The sequence below is a fragment of the Caretta caretta genome, chromosome 1 (genome assembly GCF_965140235.1).
Source record: "Caretta caretta isolate rCarCar2 chromosome 1, rCarCar1.hap1, whole genome shotgun sequence".
In the NCBI taxonomy this organism is placed as follows: Eukaryota; Metazoa; Chordata; order Testudines; family Cheloniidae; genus Caretta; species Caretta caretta.
Window position 1 is genome coordinate 255,506,682 of NC_134206.1, and position 7,895 is coordinate 255,514,576.

Below are 7,895 nucleotides of genomic sequence, written 5' to 3' on the forward strand. Positions count from 1 at the left end.
CTGTCAGATATTTGGGCAGCATCATAGATGGTGCTGGAAGATGCTTGAAAGATGTGTCCACACGAATAGCAATAGCTGCTGCCTTGTTTCAGGCCCTTCAGCAGCCCCTGTGGGGATGTCATGACATCAAGCTTTCTACAAAGCTGTGGCTCTATAGACCCACAGTTATGCCAACTCTATCGTATGGAGGTGAAATGTGGGAGCTAGGGAAAGCTGAAGAACACCGGATTGACATTTTCAGTTCTCGTCATCTTCGTCAGCTGCTTCATATCAAGTCACTGGATGAGATCGGAAATGAGGATATTTGAAGCTGAACTCCACAATCGCCTCCTTTCGCACTGGTTCAGTTTCTGCGATTTTCTTGGTAAGGACATATAAGAATGGAAGACCAAAAAATTTCAAAGCATGTTTATCAAGGAATACCACCACACAGCTGGCAATCACGTGGATGTCAAAAGCTTCAGTGACGCGACAAGATTACCAGTGTTGGACATAAACTGAATATGCAACAAGACCACCTTAAGCATCATGCCAGAGATCCATCTAGGTGGCACTCTGTGTGCAAGGAGGCCACTTCTCTTTGGGATTTGTAATGATAATGATGAATTTGAAATCATGAAACAAAAAGCTGTCCTCTTGCTCTCAGCTACTGATTTTTACTGACACAGTCCTGCTTGTATTCCTACAGAACTATATATGTATTCTCTGTTTAATCATATTCAGCATACACATTGCATGGAAATTGTGACTTTTCAAAGATTAACTAGGTTCTTCTGTGTTAAACATTTTCTTGAATATATTTGTCCCTTTGGGTGGTCATGTGGTTAAACTATGGAACTGGGATGTAGGAGATCTGGGTTCTATCCTGCCATGGGCTTTTTGTGTAACCTTGGTCAAGTCACTTCACCTCTTTGAGGCCTTTTTTACACACAAACTTGCACTGGTTAAACTAATCGTGTATTTTTAAACTGTGGTTTACTTAAAACCAGTGCAAGTTTCTTATTTTGGCTTATTGAGTGCTTATTTCAGTTTTAAAAAACACCATTCATTAAACCGGTGCAACATTGTGCATAGCCCAGGTCGGAGCCACAATTCCTACATGCCTCACAGAAGTCTTGTGTAGCTACATTAGTTATAACACTCACACCACCAAAAGAAAATGTTTTTATTTTGTTCAACATCTTCCATTGGGCCCACAGTGAAAAAAATTCAAAAAGATTTATTTTTTTTTTACATCTTGTGTTTTTTGTTTGTGGAGTTTGGACACCCAGGTTCCCCCCACCCCCTTTTCAGTTGAAAAAGGTGGGTTTTTTTTTAACTAAGACACAAAATTTTTATTCTCACTGAAACTAAATACATTTTTTTCAGAAATTTCAAAATTTTTAATTTCAACTGTTTTGCAAAATAAATTAATATATATATTTTTAAAGTACCCAAGTGAATGTTTTTGGAGAAAGTTTTCATTTTAGTCAAAAAGGCATTGTCCGTTCGAAAAATATTGACCCGCTCTATAAATTAGTTAATGTTTGTGAAGTGCTTTGAAATCCTCAGATGGAAGGGGCTACTTAAGTGTAAATTTATTATATTTTATTTAAAAATGATCTAAATATAGTCATTCTCGATATATTTTTGTATGAAATTTCCTATCTTTTTAAAGAAAAAACATGGAAAAGAAAACATGGAAAAGTGCTTCACTCTCCAGGACTTTAATGCTTTCTAACCCTATGTCTTTCTTGTCTATTTAGGCTGTAAGCAGTTTGAGGCAGAACTGTCTCTCACTGTATGTTTGTACATGTTTGTGCCTAGCTCAATGCATCCTGCTTTTGCTTGTTGCTTCTAGTACTACTTTACTACAAGTAATTAAAAACGACATGTGTGGACCTTCCTCTGGAATGGATCCAACTGCAGAATCCTGGCCGCAAACTGGAAAGCTCTTCAGGACCAGGGAATGCCATTTGTCTTGTGTTGCATATGGTGCCAAACACTTTGGTGCCAAACGTGTAATAATAACACTTGATTTTAGATACTAACCAAATATTTACCAATTTTTATGTACCAAAGTTTAAAAGTAAGTGTTGGCCTTAGTTTTACAGGCCGGAGTTTTGATTAAATATGTAGAAAAACCTCTCACAGTTTGTAAAGAAATATTACCTTTGTATTTCTTTAAAGAGACCATCTCAAAGATTTATTACAGCTTTTTTCCATGCTGTAAAGCACTATCTGGAGTAATTAAATCTGTCAATAGAAATTTTTTATTGAAACGTTATCTTTATTGCCATATAGCATTTACATTGTGAGGTGCTTTGTTGTGTGCTATCAATCCTAGGCAAATATGTATTTTTATATCCAGATAAGAAAATATGTTTCTTAAATAATGCAGCAATATCTCTCCGTGATCTCTTATTTTAGGCTCAAAGTTACTTCTGCTTTTGGAAAATGAGTGGTTCATTTCCCCCTGGATACACACATGTAACTCCCTTTTGATATCAATAGATATTAAGAACATGTATCAGGTCATAGTGTTTAAGGTCAGAAGCCTACCCTGATTTTAACCCTCTCTTAAAATGAAAAATCATGAGAATGAAGTAACAGAAAGTGTTACATATGCTAAAGCAGTGGTTCTCAACCAGGCATACGTATACCTGGGGCTACGCAGAGGTCTTCCAGGGGTACATCCACTCATCAAGATATTTGTCTAGTTTTACAACAGGCTACATAAAAAGCACTAGGGAAGTCCATACAAACTAAAATTTCACACAGACAATGACTTGTTTATACTGCTCTGTGTACTATACACTGAAATGGAAGTACAATATTTATATTCCAATGGATTTATTTTATAATTCTATGGTAAAAATCAGAAAGTGAGCCATTTTTCAGTAACAGTGGCTGTGACACCTGTATTTTTTCGTCTGATTTTGGAAGCAAGTAGTTTTTAAGTGAGGTGGAACTTGAGGCTATGCAAGACAAATCAGATTCTTGAAAGGAGTACAGTAGTCTGGAAAGGTTGAGAGCCTCTGTGCTAAAGAATATGGGATGGACATACTGGTCAAGATTGTCAAAACTGGGTGCCTAACCACAGTCTCTAAATCAGTGGTCTCCAACCTTTTTATGCCCAAGATCACTTTTTGAATTTAAGGACAACCCAGGATCTGCCCTGCCCATTCCCCAAAGCCCCGCCCCACTCACTCCATCCCCCCCTTTCTCTGTTGCTCACTCTCCCCCACCCTCACTCACTTTCACTGGGCTGTGGTAAGGGGTTGGGGTTCAGGAGGGGGTGCAGGGTGTGAGCTGGGGCCAAGGGGTTTGCAGTGTGGGCGGGAGTTCCAGGCTGAGCTTGATGCAGGGGGTTGGGATGAAGGAGGGGGTGCAGGGTGTGGGCTCTTGGAGGGAGTTTGGGTGCAGAAGTGGGCTCCAGGCTTGGGCAGAGTGTTGAGGTGCTGGATCTGGGAGGGGATATGGGCTGGGGCAGGGGGTTGGAATGCAGGAGGGGCTACAGGGTGCTGGCTCTGAGAAAGAGGTCAGGGCTGGGGCAGGAGGAAGTATGGGATGCTGGCTCTGGGAGGGGGCTGAGAGCTGGGGGTTGGGGTGTGGCCTCCCGCCGGGTGGCACTTACCTCGGGCGGCTCCTGGTCAGCGGTGCAGCGAACTTAAGGCAGGCTCCCTGCCTTCCCTGGCCCCACGCCACTCCTGGAAGGGGCCAACATACCCCTGTGGCTCCTGAGGGATGCGGGGGGCACGTGGCTCCACATGCTGCCCCTCTCTGCAGGCACCACCCCCGCAGCTCCCACTGGTCACAGTTCCCCATTCCTGGCCAACGGGAGCTGTGGAGGTGGTGCTTGCAGGCAGGAGCAGCTAGGGGTGAAAGTAACTTAAAGGACTTACTGGTATGCAAAAGTCCTGAGCAGGGGGCATGGCCTCAACTGGAAGAGGCGGGGCCTTTAAATACCCTGGCCCTTTAAATCAAGATTTAAAGGCCCAGGGGCTCCGGCTGTGGCTGGGAGCCCCAGGGCCTTTAAATCACCCCCGGAGCTGCCAGCTGCAGAGGCAGCTGGGAGCCCCGCAGCTCAGGGGCGATTTAAAGGGCTTGGGACTCTGGCTGCTGCTACCACAGCGGAGCTCCAGGCCCTTTAAATCGCTGATGGAGCCCTGCCACTGCTACCCTGGGGCTCCAGCAGTAGGGCTCGGGTGGTGCTTTAAAGGGCCCAGGGCTCTGGCCACTGCAGGGAGCCCTGAGCCCTTTAAATCACCAGCCTGGGGAAGCCGGGCCGGGCTGGTCCGATACGGCGTACTGGCTCTTGCCAGTACGCCGTACCTGACCGGGCTGGCTTACTTTCACCTCTGGGAGCAGCGCACGGAGACTCCTGCCTCCCCACTCCCCCCATCCCCCCAGGGCCAAAGGGGTTTGCTGGCTGCTTCTCGGAGCAGCATGGGGCTGGGGCAGGCAGAGAGCCTGCCTTAGCCCTGCTGCACTGCCGGAGATCACAATTGACTGGGAGAGTCTCTAGGATCAACCAGTCAATCGCAATCGACTGGTTAGTGACCACTGCTCTAAATCCATATTTAGGCATCTAAACAAGTTTCCGTGACATATTTTGTTTTTTACTTTTGTGACGATTGCAAGATCTTTGAGTCAGTGACTATGTACTCTTTATTTGTACTGTGATACATCTGTGACACAGCCATTGGTGTCAACTGGCTAAGGGTTCATTCTTTACAAACTCCTGTCTCAGACTTGAGAAACTCGTTTTCACTTTCATTACAGCTAATACACCATTTATCCAGAAAGGGTAGCATCTGAAGTCTCTACTGAAAGCTTGTAATTTGCCAATACTCATAATCCCTGAAAGATTGTGCTTATGGGTAATATTTAAGGAATAATGTACCTATATTGAAAATCGTGCCCTCATGGTCTTGGAGTAAAAGTGAGTCACTAGGGAATCATGTCTCTGTGATGGCCCATTCAATCAGGAGGGAGTTGGCTAGCCAACTCCTCCCTGGCTAGCCAATCCCATAATGTAATGTAGTCCATGGAAAACCTGTCAAACTATGAACATCAATACCACTTGGAAGTGAAAAAGATGATAGGACAGATAGGTGATCTCCCTGCATGTGAATAAAGATTTAGGATATCACAATGTGGAGAAAGACACTCTGGATCCATTCACTCAGGAGGTACCATGATGAGTGGGGGTGCTTCATGAAAGACTGGGTCCTAGCTCCTTGGGGCCAGCAAGCACTGCAAAAGTCTGGACTTTAGGGTGAGACTCTACTTTACTAGATGGGAAAAGTAACTATTAATAAGTGTAGGCCCTAGTTTACATTTTTATGATTTTGTTTTATATGTAAGCATTTGTTTCCATCACTCACGCTTGTTTCTATTTGAATCTCTTCGTTCTTTAGTAAATTTCCAATAGAACTCAAGTGCTGTGTGTGATATGGGAGGGGTGGTCTAAGGTAAAACTGCTAAACTGGGGTACACGCCTCCTTTGGGAATGGAGGATCTGGGATTTCTGTGGGCATCCAGAGATCAGGGGCTGGATACCACAGGGGGACACTTTAAAGGCACCTGGTGACTGGGGTGCATCTATTGTTATCCTGCAGGGCAAAAGCAGGCCTGGCATAGCCCCGAGGAGAGTTCTTGAGTGGCTAGCAGGCTGGTTGTGTTAGGGAGATACACCCAGCTGGCACAGACTCCTTCACACTGGAGTCATATGGAGACAGGTTGGTCACAGCCCCGAGAAGCATCACAGCATCTCACAGACTTTTGGGTACTGTAATATAATAAAAATATATGGGCTTATCTTCAAAGATGCTGATCACCCACAACTCCAGTTGAAGTCAGGGTTGCTCAATGCCTTTGAAAATTAAATGAATAATGAATAATCTCAATGCTTTTTTTCTGAAGGAAGCAATTTAACTTATGGAGCACGCAAATATCATGATGCAGTAGACTGTTTGGATGTTGTGTGTGTGTGTAGTGGGGTGGTCACCCCGCTCCAGCCCTGGAAGGGTTAAAAGCAGCCCTACAGAAGGCTGTGTCTGGGTAAAAGGGATTAGGAGCAGCTGGGGAAGCTGACTGTGTAGCTGACCATAGCTGTGCCAGCTCAATCAGCACCCAGCTGGCCCTGATAAGAGGGCTGTGGGCCAGAAGCTGAAGGAGTCTCACACTAGCTCTGGAGTGGGAAGGACCTAGCTGCCTGGGAACCAGGTACCCAAAGCGGAGCAGTGCTGGGGAAGGGCAAAGGGAGCTTGGGCGCTCCAGCCTGGTAAAACCCCAGGCTGCAGGCCTTGTCAAAGGCCCAAAAAGGTACTGGGGCTCCAGAGGGGCAGCCTGGGGATAGGCAAAGGCAGCAGGTCCTACCCCCTTGCCAATGATGAGTGGTCATTACAGACTGCAGTCTGCCCCAGTGAGTGGGGGCTAGATGATGACTGGCAATAGCCACTGAGGCAAGGTGGGTTTAGAGGGTTGAGGGTTCCCCTGGGAGGAGAGACCCAGAGCGTGTGGGTCCTGCTGGGGCAGAACCTTGAGGTAAAGGGCACCGGGGGTCTAGGAGAGACATGGGGGCCTCAGGCAGGTGAGACACCAGCCTGCAGAGGGCGCTCCATACACTGGAAAAGAGCCAATTCACAGGACAGCCAGCAGGAGGTGCCACACTGGTGAGTCTTGCCCTGCTACAGTGTGAATGAAACATCTGACAGGGATGCGTTACCAAAATATTCCCATCTCCTAGCTACAGATAGTTTCAGTGTGTAAGATATACATTTATTAATTAAAACGTCTGCTTAGTAAACATTAAGGGGAAAAGCATGATCCAACAGAGCCAGTGCGGTAAACTGGAGGCAAAGGGCACAGAACTAATGAAATCAATGTTAATTCAAATTATTATGGTCGAAGTAATCATTGGCCTCTGTGCTGTACAGAACATAAGGAAAGATACAGGAACTTCAAAGAACTTTACAATGGCATGGCCTGATCCAAAGCCCAAATAATCCAATGGGAATCTTTCCACTGGCTTAAATGGCCTTTGGATCACTAAGATCCCATTTCTCTAAACACTTTCACACACCCTTAACTTTGTGCAGATGAGTAATTTCAGTGGGACTGCCCACATGCCTGAAGTTAGGCACATACATAAGTGCATTCAGGATTGGTGTTGGGGTCAAAGGGCCTGATTTTACACCACTAAAGTCAATGGGCTTTTACCATTGAGTTTTACTGGTGCAGGACCAAGCCCTAACTTACAAGCCTATTACGTTGTTCAGTGGATCCTATTTCTAGTTAGCATTATTTATGTTTCATTATCACTCCTGTGAAGAACGGCATTATCCCACAAAGTCCATTTAAAATTGAAAGAAGTCTCCTGAAGGTTCAGGTTTTACTCGGGGTTCTTTCAACCCAAAGCTCTTGGTAACTTTTACTCTGTGCGAGGTGGTGTCAGGAAATAAATCCGGGGAGACACAGCCATCTGACCTATAGATGGCTGGCACAAACAGGACAACACGAGTGCTTTCACTTAAAGCTAAACTTTACTTAGTCTCAAGCACTTAGACACATGTCTGCAACAGGTTAGTAAAACACCCCAACCCTTGATAATTACCAAAGCTGAGTGTAGCTCTCGAGTGGCACAGCGGCAGCCCGTCTGCTAGTGGGGAACACAAGATGCATCCAGAGGCAGAGTCCAGTTCTGAAGAGTCCCCCTACCTCAAACTTTCCCCCCTTATTTATACATTAGTAATAGAATGACATGTCCCTTAAAGAAAACTTGTTAAGCAAGCAGTTCCAATGGGTAAGCAAGAGGCTCCTTCTGATTATCGATTAACCAGGTGTGGGAGTTTTCCAGAGTTTGCAGCCTTGAGGCCCCAGTAGACATTCCTGGGACACGTACATGCATC

General features: G+C 45.3%; 1 long non-coding RNA gene across 3 annotated transcripts in view; it reads right to left on the reverse strand.

The window, feature by feature from the left end:
* The window catches only part of LOC125627809 (uncharacterized), a 33,582-nt gene extending 25,873 nt beyond the window's left edge, over positions 1-7,709 (reverse strand). For all 3 annotated transcript variants that reach the window (XR_012666126.1, XR_007354093.2, XR_012666125.1), the window contains exon 1: positions 7,601-7,709. This is a non-coding gene — a long non-coding RNA (uncharacterized LOC125627809). The remainder of the gene's footprint in view (positions 1-7,600) is intronic.
* Positions 7,710-7,895: the final 186 nt, after the last annotated feature.